Source organism: Ornithorhynchus anatinus, chromosome 14, assembly GCF_004115215.2.
Source record: "Ornithorhynchus anatinus isolate Pmale09 chromosome 14, mOrnAna1.pri.v4, whole genome shotgun sequence".
NCBI classification, from domain to species: Eukaryota; Metazoa; Chordata; class Mammalia; order Monotremata; family Ornithorhynchidae; genus Ornithorhynchus; species Ornithorhynchus anatinus.
This window is the reverse complement of record NC_041741.1, coordinates 25,027,030-25,051,250: the sequence shown is the minus strand read 5'-3', so window position 1 is coordinate 25,051,250 and position 24,221 is coordinate 25,027,030. Positions and strand designations below refer to the sequence as shown.

The 24,221-nt window shown below is 41.5% G+C and overlaps 1 protein-coding gene across 3 annotated transcripts in view; it reads right to left on the bottom strand.

Annotated features, from left to right (window-relative positions):
* Positions 1-23,968, bottom strand: part of SYT1 (synaptotagmin 1) — a 656,933-nt gene extending 632,965 nt beyond the window's left edge. For 2 of the 3 annotated variants that reach the window (XM_007666335.3, XM_029079387.2), the window contains exon 1: positions 23,675-23,967. The gene's annotated coding sequence lies outside the window, so the exon portion shown is untranslated. Of the gene's footprint in view, positions 1-23,674 lie in introns of all 3 variants that reach the window. The other variant, XM_007666337.4, reaches the window with a different exon arrangement.
* Between the last annotated feature and the right edge of the window lie 253 nt (positions 23,969-24,221).

The window sequence follows — 24,221 nt, the reverse complement described above, 5'->3', positions numbered from 1 at the left end:
TCACTTCTCTGTGCCTTAGTTCCCTCATCTGTAAAATGGGCATTGAGACTGTGAGCCCCATATGAGATAATGTGATTACCTTGTATTTACCCCAGCGCTTAGAACAGTGCTTGGCACATAGTAAGCACTTAAATACCATTATTACTATTATTATTATTATTATTACAGGGAGGAGGAGGAAAAACTGCTAAAGACAGAGAGAAGGATTGGTCTGAAAAAATAAGGCGAGAACCAGGAGAAAACTCTGTCAGAAAAAAAACAAGGTCAGGTAGAGTTTCCAGAAGAGTCTGTGGTCCAAGTAACTGAAGACAGCTGAGAGGACAAGGAGGATTAGAACAAACTAGAGGCTAGTAGATTTGGCAAGATGGTGAAATAAGGTGATAGTGTCTAGCTGGAGGTCAGAGGGCAAACTGACCCCAGAGGGTCAACAACAAAGTTGAGGAGGAAATGGAAGCAGTGGGTGTCTATATTTCATTTAGGAGTATAGTTAGTAGTACGACAAAGGAGGCTAAGGTGATAGATGGATGGTACAGTAAGGCATAGAGAGGCTGGAATAACAGAAATGGATGAGTTTGGAGGAGGGAAGGAATAATTGAAGAATGACTGGTTGAAGAGGGAAATCAGGGAAGATTTTAGATCATTGGAATGGTTGAGGTAGGTGGTACAGGATAAGGAGGTTGTTTTCAAAGCAAACAGGAGATCTCCTGGGAGATGGCAGAGAAGAGGTGAATGACTATGGGATGGAAGGGAGATTTGGGGGAGCTCGCATCTAATGGTTTCAACTTTGTCAACCAAGTACTTGGCAAGTTCTTTGGGAAGAGAAAAAATGGGGGTTAACGAGGGCACTGGGAAGTTCAGGTGAACGTTCAAGGTCTGAAATATTAGATGGGATAGTGGCCCTGGATGTTGAAAAGGGAGAAATATCATTGATGAGTGCAAGAAATGGCAGAGTTATAGCAGTTAAGGATCAAGTTGAAGTGGCCAATGTCTTCTTGATGGCTGGATTCCCACAACATCTTTTGAAAGCACAAGCCTACTGTAAGCTAGACTGTCAGCTCGTTGTGGGCAGGGAATGTGTCTATTTGTCATCGACTGTACTCTCCCAAGTGCTTAGTACAGTGCTTGCTCAATAAATGTGATTGACCGACAAATGCAAGAGCAGAAGCAGTATACTATGAGGGAAGCAAGAATTTGGGTTATAGTTCAAACATAGATTGTAAGCTCCTTGATGGGAGGGATCATGTCTATCAACTCTAATGCAATTGATCAATTCAGTCATTCATTCAGTTGTATTTGCTGAGCACTTACTACGTGGAGAGCACTGTATTAAAGTGCCAGGTGCTTTGTACAGTGACCTGCACATAGTAAGTGCTCAATGGATATCACTGATGGATTGGTGATGGAATATATGTCCACAATATTACGAATTGATCAAAGTTGGGTCTAGTTCTGGGCACTGCCTAGGGAGGATAGGAAAAAAAATGGGACCTGATTGTAAGACACTACTGGAAAAATAAGCTGAATTTAAGTGCTTCACTCAGTCATTTAAAGATTCAGATTGAGGAAAGAGTATTAAAAGTAAATTAGAACAATACGATCGGACCAGTGGAGGAAATAATTAACATTTCCACAAATCTTCTTTATTACAATTTAATAAAAGGTGAGAAGGAACATTTAGAATATTATCAATTAAATAAAACAAATTTCTGTTTTAGCATAGTTTACTTTAACACAATTTCCCTCTGGGGATGATAAAAAAATCATTGCTATAGTGCATTTTAAAGTGTTATCAATTGGAGGAAAAATAGGTAGGATACATTAAAAAATAATAAACCCAAGCATTTCCTTGTTTCCAGAAAACAAAGATTTCAGACCTGCTCCTGCATAGCTGATTACTGGATTATGAAAGTTCATTTATCCTCTAAATCCTCATTTAGCTGCTAGTCCAAACAAGGATGAAGACAAATGAGAAATTTCAGGAGTAAACAACAGCTAAATGGATGACCACTTAACTGCATTTTGTTTTGCATGTGCTGTACTTTCCTTTCTGGGTACACTAGACATTTTATCACTTTCATGCAATTGTAGAGATTTCTCGATAGCATTCTGCCCTAGAATATTCCAGTACTACAGGTCTCAAATTAAAAGGAAACTTAAAAAGGCTTCAAATAAAAATCATTGTCTCCACATTTTTTTGTATTTTTTTTCACCCTCAGTGTTTTTTTCTTTAGATAGCAGAACTCTTTCGTGTTTCATTTTTTTTCCCCAAACCTATTCTGAAAACGTGTTTTCACACTTAAAGGCTGAAAGTTCACAGTCTGTTCCCATTTAAAGAACTGTGATGCCATGATGGAAAGTCACGTTGGCAGAAATCATTTGAACAATTTCCAATAAAGTTTCCAAAGAATTTAATGTGCTGAACTTAAGTTCAATAAAATGAGAGTTTATTCATCCAAAATTGAAAACTCTGCCTGTAACCTTTCTGCTTTCTGTTACAGTCCTGGAATTCATGAATAAAATAGTTACTTTTATCAATACCTCAAAAACTAGGAATTCCAAATTCCTAGCAAGCAGAGTCCACTATTTCTTGACAGGCCGGCAGGGAATTTCAAAAACAGAGACATCAGATAGAAATAAGGCAATCACACAATCAGCTTTGAAAAATTGTTTATTTAAGCAGTCAGTTCCTTACTTTCTTGACTGTAATAATGTCACCTACCCATGTAGAAGCTCATACTCTCATGACAAGTTTAAACTAACCACATGGTTATTAATTTGCAGTGCTACATTTCAAGGTGTTCAGAGAGGAAAGGTGTGTAGATTTGCATCACAGATGACGCTTTAATCAGGCATTAGGGTTGCTACATAGCCAAGGTTGTGGTCTGGCACACAGATGCTTGAGTCCAACAGTAGTAGTGTAATTGCAAATGTGATATTTGTTAAGCGCTTACCAGGTGCGAGGCACTGTTCATTCATTCAATCATAATTACTTAGTGCTTGCTGTGTGCAGAGCACTGTACTAAGCACTTACTCTAAGTGCTGGGGTGGATACAAGGATATCAGGTTGTACACAGTCTCTGTCCTACATGGAACTCTCAATTTTAACCCCCATTTTACATTTTACAAGTCTGTTGCCGACTTGTTCATTCCAAGCGCTTAGTACAGTGCTCTGCACATAGTAAGCGCTCAATAAATACTATTGAATGAATAAATGAAAGATGAGGTAAAAGGCACAGAGACATTAAGTGACTTGACCAAGGTCACACAGCAGATAAGATTCAGAGCTGGGATTAAAATCCAGATCTTTCTGACTCCTAGGCCCGTGCTCTATCCAATATCTTTGGTTGACCTTCTGCCAATCTTTCAACCTATTCTGGCTCTCCCTAATTGCTGCTTGGCTCTAGGAGTGCAAATGATTCCTAGAGAAATGGCAGAGGTTTTGCCAATCTTGAACCTAAGGTGCATACCAGGTCCTCGGTTCCCAGCTATTTTGATCCAACTGTGGATCCATTTCTAATAGCCAAAGTGTACTGGCTGGATATGATTTTATTGGAAGTTTACTTGGAAGAGGATGGAAAATAGATGATAGAAAATCGTCCTTATACTTCTGACATCTCCTCATTGGGATCAAATCAATCTCTGCTGTCCTTCCTCAGCCTGAGGTCAGATTATTCTTTTTCTGGGAGATATATCTGAAGTTGGGGGAAGAGAGTCCCATGAATCAGACATGGCCTGTGAACCAGTTTGTCTTCCCAGGCCAACAGAAGAACCATATTGGGGCATCATGAGAATATATGAGATACTATAATCTGACGACTTCTGAAAAGTCACTCAAGATTAGTCACCCTGGAACGAAATGCTTAAATCTGTGTCTTATGTGCTGTGTAGCAAAGATCAGAGGAACTTCAGAGGATGGGACTTCCAGAGAATGGTTTTTGCTTTCCATTACAAGTTGCAATAGGCTTCTGAGAAGGGGATTATTATTATTATTATTATCATTCTAACATTATAAAGGTATTTGTTAAGTTCTTACTATGTGCTAGACACTGTACTAAGCACTGTGGTGGATACAAGCAAATTGGGTTGGAATAGTCCCTGTCCCATGTGGGGCTCACAGTCTCAATCTCCATTTTACAGATGAGGTAACTGAGACCAAGAGAATTGGAGTGACTTGCCCAAAGTCACACAGCATACAAGTGGTGGAAATAGGATTAGAACCCGTGACCTTCCGACTCCCAGGCCCATGCTCCCTCTACTCTGCCATGCTGCCTCCCTTAACTGGATAGCTTAGGACAAATCAGATTCAGCTACACCGAATACGATGAATGGGGTGAAATGACAGGAGGAGAGGAGTTGATGGGAAATGCCAAAAGCATGGTAGATACCATCAATATCATTGATTGACTGAGTGATAGAAACTGTTGCAGTAATAAGAGGTGCATAGGACCTGATCCAAGAAACATGACAGGAGGAACACTGAAATAGACTGGATGTGACAAGAAGAAAAGCCAAATTTGGGTAACAGATTTAAAACTATCCATAAGGAAGACAGAGTGAGCCCTTTTGGAAAGGAGATGGTGGGCTGAAGAGTTACGGGAGTTACTGCAGCACAGCCTAGGAGATAGAACATGGACCTGGGACACAGAAGGTTCTGGATTCTTGTCCCGGCTCTGCCATTTGTCTGCTGTGTGACCTTGGGCAAATTACTTAACTTCTCTGTGCCCCATTTACCTCATTTTTAAAATGGAGATTAAGAATGAGTCCCATTTGAGACTATAAACTCACTGTGGACAGAGAATGTGTGTGTTTATTGTTGTATTCTCCCAAAGGCACAGCACAGTGCTCTGCACAGAGAAAACATTCAATAAATGCAACTGAATGAATGACAAGGAATGACTGGCAAAGAATGAATGACAATGAATGTCAAACTTGTTTACTGTCTATCTGCCCCAACACTTAGAACAGTGCCAGGCACATAGTAAGTGCTTAACAAATACCACAGTCATTATTATTACCGCCTACTCCCTGAGCCCCTAACATCCTTCAGGGACTAACAGGGCATTGAGAAGCCTCTGGCTCACTGAGTTCTTGAAACCTGGATATGAAACTAGATATGAGAAAAATAATTTCCTGTTAAAGCTTTGAGACCTGTGTTGTTTAAATGATGACTGACACAAGATGATGTGTTTCATTATGTTTTCATGGTTTATTTACTTGTGCTTTGAAATCTAAATTACTTTGTAGGATAGAATCAAATGAAGACTACAAAAGGAAATTAAATTTGGAAAATCCACAACTGTGATAAAAGTGATGGTTTTGACTTAAGCACGTACAAATAAACTTATTTTCCTTTCAATGGAAAGAGAACACATGGCCTCAGAAGAAGTTGAGAACGGCAATAAGATGCAAGGGAGTTTGGCAGGAAGAGATGAAACATAAGACCATCTGAATCACTTTCAAACCATGAGAATGATAGATTGGAAAGCATTATCTCATAAACCCTTCAGCCATCTCTTACATACCTGTACTTATTTATGCCCACCTTCAGCATCTGTGTGTCTGATCTATTATACACTACAGCTTCCCCTATCTGTAATCAATATTAATTTATGTCTTCCCATCTAGAGTACAAGCCCATTGAAACCAGGGACTTTGTCATGGGCTCTAATCCTGGCTCTGCCCCGGTCTGCTGTGTGACCTTGGGCAAGTCATTTCATTTCACTGTGCCTCAGTTATCTGTAAAATAAAGATTGAGACTGTGAGCCCCATGTGGGACAAGGACTGTGTCCAACCCAATTTGCTTGTATCCACCCCAGAGGCTGAGGAGAATCAGGATAGAACAGTGAACAAGAAGCAGAGCTTAAATAGAGTCTCCAGAAGAAAAAGTGATCCAGGGAATCCGAAGCAGACAAGATGTCAAGGAGGAAGAGTATGGATAGAGTGCCTTAGATATAATCTGCTACAGCATTGCTAACACTGGAAAGAGTGATTTCAGCGGAATGAAAGGGGAAGAAGCCAGATTGAAAAGGGTTGAGGGATTTGGCAGAGAGGAATTGGAGGTAGCAGGTATAAACCTGACCGAGGATTTTAGACAAGATTGTTGGGAGGGAGATGCGGTGATAAATGGGTGGGATAGTGAGGTCAAAGGGAGGGTTTTGGGAGGTCGCATTTGAAAGTGAAAGTGAGCAGTTGAAGACAGTGATCACGAAGGGCAGAAGAATGGGCCCAAGTGGAAGGAGTATATTTTGAAAACATGTGGGAGATCTTGAAAGACAACTGAGATTGACTAAAGAGTAAATGAGTATTGGGAGGTAGGCATGGAGGTGAGGCGGTGACAGAGCTTAAACCTGTTGGTCATTAAGGGAAGGGGGAGGGAGGAATTGAGGAAATTTGAAGGAGTTGAGTCAGGAAGAGTTGGTGCTGGCAATGGGCATCAAAAAGGGAGCACAAGAATTGTTGCTGGGCAGAATTAAAGCAGGGAAGGATAAGCCTGAGATCTACAAGAACAGCTTGGTGCTTCCACATCGTGTGTGAGCCCAGTGGTGGAGGAAGTGTCCTGTAGAGATCATCTAGGGCTACAGGTTGGTGGTATGAGAATTACAGAGGGACAGGGAGGCAAGAATGTTGAGTTCAAGAGAGGGAAGAACAGATTTGTGCATCCAAGAGGACATGAGGTAGAGTGTCCATATTGGGGAGGATAGCCTGGCATAAGCAGAGAAGGCCAAGACATCAGAGGTCTTTTGGCAGTGGGGAGGGAGGGAAGAGGACTATTTTGCTGGGGGGTAGTTTACAGGGGACAAAGGACAGGTTATTAGGTATTTACTGTGTGTAGAATACTGTGCTAGGTCCTTAGAGCTGCTAGTCACAGATTTAGAAGTGAAAAATGAATCATATGAATGGGAAGTCAAACATTCAACAGATGAGAACCAGCAAGGCTAGTAGAAAGTCCAAGGGCCTGGGAATCATAGGACCTGGGGGTGGGTTTTAATCCCAGCTCCACCACTTGTCTGCTGTGTGACCTGGCGGAAGTCACTTCACTTCTCTGTTCTTCCGTTACCTCATCTGTAAAGTGAGGATTAAGACTGTGAACCCCATATGGATCAGGGACCGTGTCCAACCTGATTGGCTTGTATCTACCAAAGTGCTTAGTTCAATGCCTGGCATCTAGTAAGTGTTTAACAAATACCATGAAAAAAATGCCCCCCCAAAAGGCATTTAATACTCTGCCCCTTCCCTGACCCTCTGGAATCCAGCCAATTACATCTTAAAATTAACTAGAATGGCTTGTCTTAGGTTAAGCTCACTAATAGTTATTATTACTGTTCTCTCCTAAGCACCTAATAATAATAGCAATAATAATGATGGTATTTGTTAAGCAATTACTATGTACCAGGCACTGTTCTAATTGGTGGGGTAGATACAAGCTAATAAGGTTGGAGATAGTCCCTGTCCCACATAGGGCTCACAATCTCAATTCCCATTTTACGGATGAGGGAACTGAGGCACAGAGAAGTTACGTGACTGGCACAGGTCACACGACAGACAAGTGTTGGAGCCGGTATTAGGATCCATGACCTTCTGACTCCCAGGCCCATGCCCTATCACTAGACCATGCTGTTTCCTTACAGACTAGTATAGTCTTAGGCACACAGGAAACACTCAGTAAATACCACTAATTGTTGACTTTTCAGTGAAGAATATGACACTTGTTTAAAAAGACTCAAATGGCTGAGAGAAATCAGGAGCTCTTCAAAACTCAGAAAAAATACATTTTCACTTTAGGGAGAGACAGAATGCTTCAGGGAAAAAAAGGAAGTAGACAAGCTTCATCATGCCTGCAGGGATCTGATTCATCACGTTTACACTGAATATTCAGCAGTTTATTTATCTTGTCTTCCATCCAGAGTTGTCTCCATTGGACCAAGCAATTTCCCTCTGTTATTTCAGCATGAGAAATGTTCTTAAATCAATCACTTGTATTGAGTGCTTACTGTGTGCAGAGCACTGTACTAAGCACTTGGGAGAGTACAATATAACAGACTTGGCAGACAAGTTCCCCACCCACAAGTAACATACAATCTAGAGGGGCAGAGAGACACCAAAATAAACTATAACTATATACACAAGTGGGGATGGACTGAATAAAAAAGAACAGAACCAAGTGCAAAGACAATGCAGACAGGAATAGAAGTAGGGAAATGAGGGCTTAGTAAGGAAAGGTCTTTCAGAGATGTGAATTTAATAAGATTCTGTAGGTGGGGAGAGTAGTGATCTGTCAGGTGTGAAGGGAGAGGGAGTCCCAGTCCAGAGGCAGAATGTGGGCAAGGAATCAGTGGTGAGATACAGATCAGGGTACAGTGAGTAGGGTTGTAGTAGGAAATCAGCTAGATAAGGTAGAATTAAGTGCTTTAAAGTCAATAGTAAGGAGTAAATGACAAATCTCAGCCTATGTGTCTGGTTTAGAGGCTAATGATAATAATAACTGTGGTATTTGTTAAGTGCTTACTGTGTGCCACGCACTGTACTAAGTGCTGAGGTGGATACAAGCAAATCAGTTTAGACAGAGTCCCTGTCGCATGTGGGGCTCACAGTCTGGATCCCTATTTTACAGATGAGGTATGGAGGCACAGAGAAATGAAGTGACTTGCCCAAGGTCACACAGCAGACAAGTGACAGAGCCGGGATTAGAACTCATGACTTTCTGACTCCCAGGCCTGGGCTCTATCCACTAGGCCATGCTGCTTTTCTCCTTTTCATCTCTATCTCTGGCCAGGAAACTTCAGTTTGATATGGGATAAGTGAGTATCAATGGGCTGCTGGTGGAGGCGAGTCAGTGTCTTTCTAGATTCTTCCTAGAAATCTAACTTAGCAGCAATAAAGCAGTGCTCTCAGCAGCCCAGTTCCACCGAACGGGCAATGGGAGAAGAATGAATTATAGCAGAATACCTAAACTGCTACTGTATGGTCAGCTGCAAGGTAGCCCCTGAAATCTGGGTGGGCAGAACACATCTCTTAAATACAGTCAATCAATGGTGTTTATTGAGCATTTATTCTGTGCAGAGCACTGTACTAAGCATTTGGGAAACTACACTACCATACAGTTGGTAGGTGCAATCCCTGCTGACGAGGAGCTTACAGTCTAAGGTGGTAATGGACACTAAAGCAGATTAAGGAAAGGGGAAATTTGAAACACGGTCTCAAATGATACAAACATCAATGAACACAGTTGCAGACCCACCTGATGGGCAAACGTTACAAGAGGGCACTGTCCTTAAGAAGAGGTTTGTTTTTTTTTATGGTTTTCTTATATTTTATTCAAAGGAGCTTCCTGGCATAATGGATAGAGCACAGGCTTGGGAGTCACAAGGTCATGGACTCTACTCCCCGCTCTATCACTTGTCTGCTGTGTGACCTTGGGCAAATCGTTACATTTCTATGTACCTCAGTTACCTTATCTGTAAAATGGGGATTGAGACTGTGAGCCCTACACGTGATAGGAACTGTGCCCAATTTACTTATACCCAGCCCAGCTCTTAGTACCATGCCTGGAACAAAGTAAGCGCTTAAATACCAGAGTTATTATTATGATGATGATGATGAAATCCCACTCCTCTAACCTGCCTTCTCACACGCAAGCACACATCCCTTCTCCCTGCAGCCCTGTATCACCTACACAATCTGCTTCATCCACTCATGTACTCAAGAGGCATAGAGCTGAGAAAGGAAGCCAGGCAGAGTGAACCTATGCCTGGCTACTCTTTTGCTCATTTTTCGGTCACACCTCAAATCTGATGAAAATATAGCAGACATTCAGCTTGGTCAGCTAGTGGACTTGGAAAGTGGAACAGAGGCTAGCAAGGCAAGCAGCCATGTTGCCTGGCATACTCAAAAAGTCTAATCCATACTTCAGTTTGCTGACTGGATCACTTTTAAAAAACATTGTTTTTCTCTCATCTCCTCTCCCCTCCCCTTCAAGAAACCTCCAAAGACTATTTATTCTGCTCCATATCAAGCAGAAACTCCTGATGAGGCAATCAATCAGCATTCTTCTCCACATTTTCCTTCACTCTTCTCCTACTGCATCGCAGCTCATGAACTTCTCTCATCCCAAGCTGACCCACTCAGTGTGCCTTATTCTCAATTATCTCAACACGAAGAGAACCAGCAAGGGCCTAACGGAAAGAGCACTGGCCAGGGAGTCAGAGGACCCCGATTCTAATCCTGGCTCCATCACTTCCCGGCTGTGTTACCTTGGGCAAGTCATTTAATTTATCTTGTGTCAGTTTCCTTTTCAGGAAAATGAAGATTAAACAGTTCCTCTCCCTTCTATTTAGACTGTGAACTCCTTGTGGGATGCTCACCGTGTCTGACCTGGTTGACTTATCTATCCCAGCATCGAGTGTAATGTTTGGTCCACATTAAGCACTTAAATACCACAATTATTATTATTCTCACACTATCCCATCTGTCAAATTCTCTCCTCGTTCACATCTGGTAGTCTACTATTTTCCCCATTTTCAGAGCCCTCCTGACACCTCCTCTAGATACTCTTCCCTCATTTACATCTCATTCTCAACCTTTACCCCCCCACACACACACATTCCATCCCTTCAGTACTCGGTGCTCTGCACAGAGTAAGAGTTCAGTAAATATATTGATTGACAAAATATCCTGCAATCTGAAAACCCCAGCATTGAAATGTACCCTTCTCTTGCTTATTCAAAATTTGAATAAACTCCTCTGACTCCCAGGCCCGTGCTCTTTCCGTTAGGCCCTTGCTGGTTCTCTTCATGTTGAGATCATTGAGAATAAGGCACACTGAGTGGGTCAGCTTGGGAGGAGAGAAGTTCATGAGCTGCAATGCAGTAGGAGAAGAGTGAAGGAAAATGTGGAGAAGAATGCTGACTGATTGCCTCATCAGGAGTTTCTGCTACACCAGGGCCCCAGCATGGTCTCCCATCAAATTTCTCCAGCTACCAGTGGATCCATTTCATGACTTTGCTTGGGGAGGCAGTGTAATGGCATTTGTTAAGCGCTTATTAAGTGTCAAACACTGCACTAAACTCTGGTGTAGGCATAAGATAATTAGGTCCCACATGGGGCTCATAGCCCAAAGGAGGGAGAATATGTACTGTATCCCCATTTTGCAGATGAGGGAACTGAGGCACAGAAAAGTAAAATGACTTTCCCAAAGTTACATAGCAGACAAGTGGCAGAGGCAAGATTAAAACCCAGGTCCTCTGATGCTCGCTGTGGGCAGGAAATGTGTCGGTTTATTGTTGTATTCCAAGTGCTTAGTACAGTGCTCTGCAAACAGCACTCAATAAATATGATTAACTGAATGACCCATGCTCATGCTTTTTCCACAAGACCATGCTGCTTCTCAAATGTCAAGCCACATGGAAAAGGCATGGGACTGGGAAATTAATCTCATCTGCCCCAGATACCTGCAGGGGAGCCTTGCTGAAGTCACCTAACCCCTTTATGCTTCAGTCTTTTCATCTGTTTAATGGCAATTAACTACCTTTCCTCATCTCCCTTCCACTGTGAGTTCCACGAGTTTGATCTGATTATCTTCTATCTACCTCAGCGCTTAACACAGTGCTTGACACATTGCAAATGCTTGACAAATGTCACAGTCATTATTATTTTAGAAAACTCTGACTCATAAACCTTTGCATTCTATGCATCCCTATCCTGCCAGAGGATTTTCCACAGTGCAATTGTTTTCTCACGAAATTTATCAGGCTGTCTATTCTCTAAAGGCGGGGAGAGACACAATCAAAACTTTCCCCTTATTCCCATCCTGGTTATAAGGAGATAAAGCAAGGTTGAGAAGAAAAGCCTCCAACAATAGCTGCCTGGACTTCCAGAATTTGGCTCAAAGCCAATTAATACACCTACCCGTTACACCATAAAAGAGTTTGAACACCTGTTTGGGTATAGTTTTCACCGAACAACTATGCTCAAACAATCACTCAATGCCTTCCATTTTCTATGGGGCTAGTCAATACATGAAACAAAGAAACAGCTTCTCATGGAACAGAGAACCACATATCCCCATTGACTCCAGGATCAATTGTACTCTCGGTTAGAATGGCGATTATAATCATTTTTTAATACCTCAAAAATTCAACCAATAATATTTATCTAGCACTTACTATGTGCAGAGCACTCTAAGCACTCGGGAGAGTTCAATAATGTTGGTAGATTGATGACTGTGTTTAACAATTGCTTAGTAACTTGCTTTGAAGTACTCATCACTTGAGGGCGGGCATTCTGACAAACTTGCACTGAATGCTCCCAAACAGAGGACTCTGAAAACATTCATTCAATAGCATTTATTGAGCACTTACTATGTGCAGAGTACTGTACTAAGCACTTGGAATGTACAATTCCAATCCCTGCCCATTGATGGGCTTACAGTTCCAAACAGTGCTTAGCTCGATATATGTCCAGATATGGTTTATTCTCCTGGCTCTCTCCCACCCTCCATTTAACTTTGTCCCCTGACTTCAGCATATTGTTTCCCCAGAAATTTATCCAATCATATCCTACCACCCTGCAAGTATATTGTACTCTCCCACGGGTTTAGTTCAGTGTTCTGCACATAGCAAGCCCTCAATAAATGCCAATGATGATGACAGTGACATACTTTGGAACGGTGCTCCTGGAGAATGAGAAAGCAGGAATAAATGAATCCAAGTTTGCCCTGACCAAACATTTACAAAATCTGCTAGCAATATCAAAGAAATATGAAGAAAGGATAATGATGCTAATCTGCAATGAAATAGTCAAAATCCTGGAAATGAGCAATACAGAGTCTCTAAATTGGTATTTTTTTTAATGCTGAGTGTTAAATAAAGCCTTAGACATTTAGGTTTCAAGTATGTTTAGCCCAGATAGGATAAGGGAAGAAGTTAGCAGGTTATTTGGTGTCTCATGATAAGTTAGGCCCCAAGCTTTGAGAGAAAAATGAATTCACCCTGCATCTGGGCTCCAGCTGGGCAAGGGCATAAGAGGAAGTAGTGCTTGTTTTCCCCTCTAGACCGTAAGCTCCTTGCAGGCAGAGAATATGCCTATCTCTCTTGTACTCTCCCAAAGTGTTTAGTACAGTGCTCTGCTCTCCAAAGGTGCAAAAATCAATGCTATTGATTGAGCAGGAAACAACACTTTAGGGTTGGCTGTCAGAAAGTGACTCAAGCCATCAGACTGGGGCTGCATGAGTGACGCAGACAAAAGATGAAGTCGGTTTCAGATCAATGCCTGTTTCCTCTCTTTCTCTTCTCAAATGATGCAGTGTATGTCAGAATTTCAGTGCTTAGTACAGTGCTCTGCATGCATTAAGTGCTCAATACAACTGACTTCTCTTCCAAGAAGCCTTCCCTGGCTAAGCTCTCCCCTCTTCTCCCACTCCCTTCTGCATGACTCTGACTTGCTCCTCCATTCATCCTCCCTCCCATCCCCACAGCACATATGTATAATTCTGTCTATAACTAATTTATTTATATTAATATCTGTCTCCCCCTCTAGACTGGGAGCTCATTGTGGGCAGGATTGTGTCTTTTGTTCTTATAGTGTTCTCTCCCAAGTGCTTACTACAGTGTTTTGCACACAGTAAGCGCTCAATAAATGATTGAATGAATGAATGAACTGACTGACCTCCTGTTACTACTACCCAAACAACCCAGGGTTTTCACTAATGGCAACTATTTCTCCTTCCTTCCCACCCCCTCCACTTTTCTCCTCCACCATCCCCTTCACTAGGCAGATGTAAAGTGGAGAAAGGCAGAAAAAAATGGGGAGAAGGAAATGACTCTTCATTCACACACATACACACAAAATCAGTGGTATTTATTGAGTGTTTTCTGTTTACAGAGAATGACAAAAAGCAGAGCTGGTAGACATGTTCCCTGTCCTTAATTAACTCACAGTCTAGCAACGGGAGACAGACATTAAAATTAGTAAATGCCTACTTTCCCCACAGTCCTCCCTACCCATTTTCCATCTCACTAAGCTTCACACAACCATCATCGACAGTTTGTAGTAGTAACAGTATTAATAATATTTATTAAGCACTTAATGGACACAGTGTGTTATACTAAGCTCTGAGAAAAAGTGCACAGGTGAGAACTGGTACAGACCCTGTCCCTTGAGGGGCTCACATCTATGAGCAGCAGCAGCAGGGAGAAGCAGCGTGGCTCAGTGGAAAGAGCACGGGCTTTGGAGTCAGGGCTCATGAGTTCGAATCCCAGCTCTGCCACTTGTCGGCTGTGTGACTGTGGGCAAGTCACTTAACTTCTCTGTGCCTCAGTTCCCTCATCTGTAAAATGGGGATTAGGACTGTGAGCCCCACGTGGGACAACCTGATTCCCCTATGTCTACCCCAGCGCTTAGAACAGTGCTCGGCACATAGTAAGCGCTTAACAAATACCAACATTATTATGACATACATTGCATGCAAAGAGAAAAATGAACCAAAAAAAAAAAAAAACAAAGAAAAATTAGAAGCACCTCCATTCTGTCATATGGAGAAAACCAGTGGATGGTTTTGAAGTTACTGGTCCTGAGTTTTTAATCTGATGTGGATGGAAATGAACAGTCATTGGAGATGTTTGAATAATGGAGAGATTTGTGCTGAGAGACATTATTGGAAAGATGATTTGGTAACATTACAGAGTGTGGAATGAAGGGGAGAGAGGCTGATTCAGGAGTCTATGTGTGATATGAGTGTTTATACCAGGGTGTTTTTTCCCCCCTAAAGAAAAACATTTTTTGGAGGAAGATCCAGCAAGACCGAGCAGCTGTTTGAATGTGAGTGTACTGAAGATTTAAGGTGGCAGTGTAATTGTGGACTTCTTAGACTGGGGAAGATGGTAAAAGTTAGGAAGAAGGGAAGATACCAAACTAAAGTTTGGGCTGTATTGAATGTGAGGCAGAGGCAGGGCATCCATGGGAAGCAAGATGAAATGCAGATTGGATGAAAGTGGAGGTATTTATTGAGCACTTGGAAAATATGGAATCACAGAATGACACATTCTCTATCCATAAGGAGCCTACTCTTGACTCATGATTGATAAGCAAGGTTTAAATAAGTTTATCAGGGCTACAATTGAGGAAAGGGTGGTATGGCTCAGGGTGCTGGGAAATTAATTAAGGAAAGTGTTGGAGGAAATGGGATTTAAGGAGAGATATGAATGTTGACAGGCAACATTGTGGTCTCATGTGGAGGTGCAAGAGGAAGGTAGATTTGAGAGTCACCCTTATGCACTTTATAAATAGCATTTACTAAGCATTACTTTGTTAGGAGCAGTGTACTAAATGCTGGAAAGAATGCACAAGTGGAAAATAGTTTGACCTAGTGGAAAGAGCATAGGCCTGGAAATCAGAGGACTTAGATTCTAATTCTGGATGCCGCACATGTCTGCTGTGTGACCTTAGGCAAGTCACTTCACTTCTCTGTGCCTCCATTCCCTCATCTAAAAAATGGGGATTAAGAATTTAAGCCCCATGTGGGACATAGACTGTTTCCAACCTGATTAGGTTGTGTCTACCCCAGGACGTAGTACACTGACTGGAAGTAAGTGCTCAACCAATACCACAAAAAAACCCCAAAAAACAAAAAAACACAATGTTGAGGCAAACCAAAAAGGATTAGGACTGAGTAGAGACAGTTTTGCCTTGGCTACAAGGACGTCTGGGATGACTTTCGAGAGTGTAGTCTCAGTGGAGAGAATGTGGCCAAGACCTTACAACTGAGGTCAAAAAGGGAGTTAGCAGAGAGGAGGGAAGGAAGAGACACAATACAACCCTCTAATCATTTTAGTGATAGGAGTCAGGGAATTATAATGTTGGTATTTGTTTGTTGGTATTTGTTAAGCGCTTACTATGTTCAGAGCACTGTTAATCATAATAATAATGTTATTTGTTAAGCGCTTACTATGTGCAGAGCACTGTTCTAAGCGCTGGGGTAGGCACAGGGGAATCAGGTTGACCCACGTGGGGCTCACAGTCTTAATCCCCATTTTACAGATGAGGTAACTGAGGCACAGAGAAGTTGTGACTTGCCCACAGTTATACAGCTGACAAGTGGCAGAGCCGGGATTCGAACCCATGACCTCTGACTCCAAAGCCCGTGCTCTTTCCACTGAGCCATGCTGCTTCTCACTGTTCTAAGCGCTGGGGTAGATACAGGGTAATCAGGTTGTCCCACGTGAGGCTGACAGTTAATCCCCATTTTACAGATGAGGGAACTAAGGCACAGAGAGGAAATCAATCAGTGATCCTTATTGAGTGTTTAAAAATATGCAGAACACTGTACAAAGTGCTTGGGAAAGTACAATATAAGAAAATTTGCAGACATTCCCTGCCCACAGTGAGTTTATAGTCTAGAGGGTCCTATTGATTGATTATGAAAGGCTCTTGTAGTATAGGTAATAATAATAATAATGTTGGTATTTGTTAAGCGCTTACTATGTGCCGAGCACTGTTCTAAGCGCTGGGGTACACATAGGGGAATCAGGTTGGCTCAGTGGAAGGAGCCCTGGCTTGGGAGGCAGAGGTCATGGGTTCGATTCCCCGCTCCGCCATTTGTCAGCTGTGTGACTGTGGGCAAGTCACTTCACTTCTCTGTGCCTCAGTTACCTCATCTGTAAAATGGGGATTAACTGTGAGCCTCACGTGGGACAACCTGATTCCCCTGTATCTCCCCCAGTGCTTAGAACAGTGCTCTGCACCTAGTAAGCGCTTAACAAATACCAACATTAGGTTGTCCCACGTGGGGCTCACAGTTAATCCCCATTTTACAGATGAGGGAACTGAGGCACAGAGAAGTTAAGTGACTTGCCCACAGTCACATAGCCGACAAGTGGCTGTGCATAGGTGAGACTTGTGCATTAGTATAGGTGAGAAAGAGTCAGTGAAGAGTGAGAGATGAAAGGTAATGAAAAAGTGTGGGAAGAAGTCTTTTTTGGGACAGGGATATGATGGGAGGCATAGAAGGGGGAGACTTGGGAGACTTCCTGAGACATTTGGGAAGGAAGAGAAAGAAGATAGTGGAGGAGGGGAGGAATCACACCTGATCACTGGTAAGATAAAAAAAGGAATACAAAAAGTTATCAGGGAGGAGGAAGAGTGTTAGAGATCTGGAAGAGTTAGTGGGGGCTATGCATGAAGATTAACTCCCTCCATAGCTATGCAAAAAAGGAAAAGGTTTTCTGGAGGGTAGCAGGAAAAAACATGGATCTTCTTTTTAGACGTAGCTCTACTCTCTGCCCTGTACCTGCCTATGAGACCTTCTGTAACATTAGTTCCCTTATGTGTAAAATGGGGATTCGATACCTCTTCTCCCTTCTACTTAGACTGAGTCTCACGAAGGAAGGGATGAGGGAAGGGGCTGTGTCTGACCTAATTAACATGTCTACCCCAACATTTAGTACAGTGTTTAGCACAAAGTAAGGGTTTAACACATACCACTTGTTATTACTAGCTGAAATATTTAAATCTGAATGTCTTGAAGTAATTATAACAGTAACAGTGGTACTTGTTAAATACTTTGTGTCAATTACTAGATAGGCACATTGGACAGTTCCCATCCCACACAGGGCTCACAGTCTAATTAGAAGAACAGACAGTAGCAACCCAATTTCAGATATAAAAACATGCAGAGAAGTTAAGTGATTTGCCTAAGATCACTCAGCAAGCAAGTGCCAGGATTAGAATCCAGGTCCTCTGACCTCCAGATCTGTGCTCTTCCCAGGATACCATGCTTCTTCTCATATCTATGCCAGAGCTTAGTACAATCCTTGGCACATAGTAAGTGATTAAATACAACAATTGTTAGCTCAACTTTTCATAAACATGATTGTGGTCCAAATGTGTTTCACCGCATAAAAAAACTCTCTAAATATCCTTAAACAAACACATCCATCGTGTTCTTGATCAACTGCATTGTTTATAAGAAAAGAAGAACCATTTTTTCACCTTTAGGAGACAGGAACAAAAATAATCCTGTTATTAATAGAACACTTGTGCCAAAGTGGCTCAAAGCCCTGTAGAGATATTATTACAACTCCTTGGAGGAACAGATACAGTGAAGCTAGGTCTAAGAAGCTAAAGCAAAGCTGAGGGTTGAGTAATTAACTAGAAAATCCTGGAAGGGAAAAAAAAAAGCCCACTCACCTTAAAGTGTTTATCTAAATTACCTGGGCAATTGTAATTGTCTACATCCTGCCTGAAAGGCCATGGGAGAGTTTGTTGCCAATCAGTAATGTACCAATTTAGAAAGTATTAGGTATCAGGGCCTCAGGCCTATCAATCCAATGGCCTACTAAATCAATCAAATTAACCAGTGGTGTTTCAGCACCTATTGTTAACAGAGCACCTCATGATCAACAGAGTTGGTAGACATGATCCTGTCTCAAGAGGTTGTCTCTCCTTAGGCTGTGAGCCCCACGTGAGACAAGGACTGTGTCCCACCTGATTATCTTGTATCTTCCTCAGGGCTTAGTACAGTGCTAGACCTATAGTAAGCACTTTAAGTGCCACAATTATAATTTCCACCCTTGACTTGGTCCCGCAAGCAGTATGAAGATGTCTTCTACTAAGAATTCTCCTAAATCCCATTTGTACAACTTTCTTTACTTTTACCAAAGCTGGTCCTAAAACACAGAAATGATTTGGAATTTAGCTGCAGCAATTCATCTTTACTGACATATTGCCAGTTGTAGAACTGGGTATTCTAAATCATTTTCATTACTTCTAATCCTGTACTTATGTCCAACAAAATATATTAGGACTTTCAAATTCTAAAGGACTAAACCACTGTACTCCTTTAAGAACAATACATATTTTGCATAAACCCCCCAAAAAAATGTATTTGGGAAACAGAGTCAAACCCTGATATGAGTATTGTGTGGCCATCCCAGCACTTGTAGAGACCTTGGCACAAAGTGTTTAACAAATATCACTACTGTAATATTATGAAGATTCAAGAAATAGCTGTTTCATAACCTTAAGTAGATTCTTTTCAACAGTGCATGTTCTCATTTTTGAAGTTTACTTTTTTGTTCAGTTAACTATCAAACATAGCAACTTTTAGAAGATGTGTTTTTTTCTATAATCACAGTTATACTGGTTTTAACCAAAAAAATATGCTTTATAAAGAGATGCAAGCCTACCTTCAAAGACCTAGCAGGTTTTGGGGTTTTTTTGCCATTACATTTTCAAAAACAAGAACTAGTGGAGCAAAGGGTAAGCCTAAAGTCACATGTACTAGACCTTATTGCATTTTCACATATTTTTCCAGTGGACCGAGAAAGTATTATGGAAAGAACTACAGAGTGCATTTTGCTCTCTGCTGAACATAAATATGTGCTTCAGGGAATGGAGAAAAACCTAAAGAAAGGCCTATGGTCTACCTTGAATAGACTAAAATAGATTATCTTAGGTTTTTTGAGAGTTCTTACATGAAATACAGAAAAATATCAACTCTCCCTTAATAATCTAAATGGAAAGCATACACCTCCCAAATTGATTATATCCAAGTTATTAATTCACCTGAAAAAATCAACAAATTATTATTGATTAAAACACCTGAACACATTAGATAATAAAAGCAAGCAACAATAGGTACTGTGTCCAAAGAATGTGTGCATTTAAATCTATTAGGCTTAACCCAGGATGCTCTTCCTCCACTGCTTATACAATCATCCTTTTTCCCAATCCACATAAATCCTCAGTAAAGTGAAAGATTTGGACAGTACATTGGCATTACCTTCAGCTGTTTGCTTTTCAACCAAATAATCATTAAAACTCCCCCTAAGATTTTGTCCACTTTTTGACACTGACTGGACTCCATATTTAAATATCATTAATTTCATAAGAGACTCAATAGTGCCAACTTTGTTTCACCCATATTTAAGTTGTAAACCCCAAAATAGTAAAACCTTCTTAGCCCAGATAGCTTTTAAATAGTCCAAACCTGAAAATGTTCTTGTCTGTCCATCTCCCCCGATTAGACTGTAAGCCCGTCAAACGGCAGGGACTGTCTCTATCTGTTGCCGACTTGTTCATCCCAAGCGCTTAGTACAGTGCTCTGCACATAGTAAGCGCTCAATAAATACTACTGAATGATTGAAAGAAAAATGATTTGTTTGGATTGACAAATCCTTTATTTTAACCTAAAGTAGATTGGGTTGGGTGCACCCTGCCCACCATTTAAAAAAAAATAAAATAAAATAAAAAAATCAAACCCTTCTAGAATAAGGACCACCACATCCACAAAAATGTGTTTTAAGAGATTAAAAATGTACAGACATTTAGCATAAATGCAAGTTAAAATATACCATACAGTATTTGTGGAAGTACAAATACACTGTCCATTATACCTTCAAAGATGTTTTTGATTGATTGTTTCAGGAGCTCATGCTTCTCCTTTCACACGTTTTAGGATAGGTCTGTAGCAGTGATTCTAACTTTGATCCCAATAATCTGACATTTAACATTGATCGCTACTTTAAAAATGCCACTGCAAAATTAATTTCACTCTAGAAACCAGTCTCTTTTCTGCTTAGAAAAAAGTTCAGTTTTAAACCAACAATATCAACATGCTCTTCTTGCATAAACTGTAACAGTGTAAATACTTCATTGATTTCTAATTATTGGTGAGTTCTCTAAGAAAGTCTGCTACTAAACCGTATTTTGAGTTGATGCTTAAATGAGTTTACTAAACTGATCATGAAATTGCCAGATCATAATTTGATAACCTATTTTAATCTAATTTAAGGGAGTTAGATATTTTATTTTAAAACAAGTGGTATATTCACAAGTGTGTGTATATGAATATATATTCATAATCTTAATCTACATATATCCAACCTTAATGTGAAGATGTAGATCTATTTCTGCAAATTAAGTTTAAGCAAATTACAGGGTACTTTCAAGTTCTTCCATACTTGATATAAAATCCAGGCTGTGAAAAAAAAAATCTATAAACAAAATGTTTAAACCTTTCACCATTCTAATTAAATAAACCATAAATTGATTAAATTGAGTCAGTGACTCTTGCGTCATCGATAATGTGACTACTATCTACTATTTATACTATATGCTTACTTATAAAATTGGGATGCTAGTTTTTGCTATAGTTTAGTAGTCAAATTTTGTTATAAAACACTTTAGAGGTATAATTGACATCTGTGCCATCAAACAGTGATTCGGACATCCTTATAAAGGTAAGAGCATGAGTGTTATAGGAAATGATTACCTTGACACATTTTTTTACCTTATGTAAGTGCAGTAAAATGATTTCCCACACTATTATTGCTTGTCCTGTGGCTCTGCTTTTTTTTTTTTAAGTTGAATACTTCAAGCAGTTGATTAAATGTTAGATATATGTAATAAAGAGATGGATTATGCATGTCATTTTTGAGGAACTGGAGAAACGAAGGACTCATTGATGCTAATAGTGGGAAGATCATTTTCAAAAATTCAAGGAAATATACCAAAAGGTCTTTTGCTAACGTAAACCCAACTTTCACATTTTTTCACAAGTCACTCATGTCTTTACAGTCATAAAGTGATGACTTTATAGTCATCCCATTCACATCTAAAAACTGAATCACTTAGTTCTGGGCATTCTTCTTGCATAATTTACACACAATCTAATCCAGATAAACATATAAAACGCAGTCAAATGAATGGTCGTTTAGTCCTTGTATTCAGAAGGTGACACCTCTAAAAATGAGAAGTACTTTTAAAATGGTGTAAAAGAACATTAGTGCAGGAGACGTGATTCTTAATGAGACACTGCAGGAAAGGAGACCTCTTCTTCCATCGGGTTATTCCGACTCGTGAAGATATACTACCTGTCTCTCAATAAAGAGAAATACATATAATATGGACGGCAAACTAGATCAGACAGTCACAAAAATCAATGTATTATCACCGTTGTCCGGTCACCAGTACTATTCACGAGGGTATCTAAAACGAAAGGCCTTAGAAAGAAAAATGACATTTAGAACCAAGGAAGTATTTCCCGGAATTCACTAAAACATGTCACGTCAAAAACAACTCAACAGAAAGACTACTTTCTGACCTTACAAATGGGCATTAAATTAGAGTAAATGAGATTTGACAGTCCTCCTACAATCAAAGGAAGAGATTTATCTAGATTCTAACGTCTGTCTACAGACTCTGGCCAAGTGCTTTTTGAGCTCATTTAGGACTCCTCTTGGAGAGCTTTCCAGTTACATTTACCTAGAGATTTCTCTCTACCACTTCCCAGCTGACAGAAATCACTCAGCTGGGTCTGATGAATAATTGTAAAAGACAGCTGGCATCAATGATGACTGAATCCCAGATTGTTAAAATTGCCATCCAGGCTCCTTCCAATGAGAACATTTAATTTGCCTACTGTACACTCAGCAATGAGTTTATAATCGTTTTGATGTCTCTCTTTCCCATGACCAAGTTTTGAAAATATATTTTTTTCGAGATGAAATGAAGCCTCTTTCACTTATTGCGGTTTCTAAGGTCACACCCCTAAACTTTGTTCAAACACAGGGGGAAGCATTGGTCACCCACAGCATACAAGTTACCTAAGGGGAATGTCAAAACTGTACCAAGGCATTTAACATTTTGCTCAGATGGTAAGAGGAAAAGAAGGGGTAAGAATACAGGTGGTTTGGGGGCTAAAAATGTGAGGCAATGAAAAACTTGTCCATTCTGGACTAGTGGATGGATAAACAAAGAGTTTTTTTTTTTAAAAAAAAAGAGGTCATAGTATAATATGAATCAGTTGATTTCTCCATCCCCACACGCATGAGAACACTTAGTTTTCTAGTCATCCCTCCCAAGACAACGCTGTTTCCAAACCCCTAATCAAACCCCAACCCACCCCCCTCAAAATTGAAAGGACAAATATCACCGTTATCAAAGTCACCCCAGGGACCCCTAGAAAAGCAGTCACACACTATTTCCTTTGGTATCCCCGGACCGAAAGTTGCGGAGACACGATAACTGCTGAGCAGTGACGAACCATCAGCCGCACAGGGCAGATGGAGGAGGAAAAGTCAGATGGTTGACCCTTCAAATCAACAGCAATTAAGCCGCTGAAAGCTTTGGTTGTTGTTGTCGTTGTTCCAGCCGAACGAATCAAGTGGGAGACGGACCCTCTCGTCAAGACGGGGACCAAAGTCAAACTGATTCCCTTCCTGACAGCACGAGTTTGACGATCCGATCACTCTATTGGAAGCCGTTCCCTCTCAGCCCTCTCCATTCGGTACGGCTTTATTTTACACGTTACTGGGTGGAAGGAAAACCTTCTCCTCCCTTCACCCCTCTTCTCTCCTGGAACAAGAGGCGATCCTCTCCGAGAGAGAAGGGAGGGGGCGAAGAAGAAAGAAAGGAGAGAAGATGGGGAATGCCCTCTATCAACTCCAGGCATTAAATCAGAGAGCCCGGAGGGAGTGCCTTGCTAGCAGCAGTACATGTGTTCTCATTATCCTCCTCACCATAGTCCACCGGGGGCTTTCTCTCTCTCTGCCTCCATCTCCCACCACCCCAAACCCAAGTGATCGGGAAAAGAAAAATAATAATAATAATAAAAACACAGCAGGCAGGCTAGAGGAAAATATCAGCAGCAGCTTTACGCCCGCCAACCTTTCAGTCTTACCTGGTTAGAGGTGCCGGTGGAGTCGACTTCTGTCCTTCAGGGGAAGCCTCGGACACAACGGGCGCACACACACACACACAACGCACGCTCTCTAGGTGGGGGGCCTCGGCCACACAAAAGGGGTGCTTGGGTGGGGATGGGGAGGGGGTGGTCTTTGCCCACTCCCACCCCCCCTCTACACCCTTGCTGGGGAGGGGGGTCGCCCCCGGGAAGGGATCAAGTTGCTGCAGGAGGAGGAGGAGGAGGTTGGAGCTGAGCTCAGATCATCTCCACACTGCAGCTGCTCCAGGAATCCCTCCCGGGAAGGAGGCGGTGGCTGAGCATCCCTCCCGCCTCCTCCCCCTCCCCGGCCTCTGATTGGCCGAGCGGCGGGCAGCCTGTCTCCACCAGCCAATGAGGGGGCGCCGATACTGGGCGGCTCCGTTGGGGGGCCGGCATCGTCGCCCCTTCCAGAAATCTGAGGGTCCAGTGGGGGACCGGGAGGGATGGAGGGATGAAGGGATGGAGGGGCGTGCAAAGTGATGCAAAGAGGGTTGTCCCGCGAATG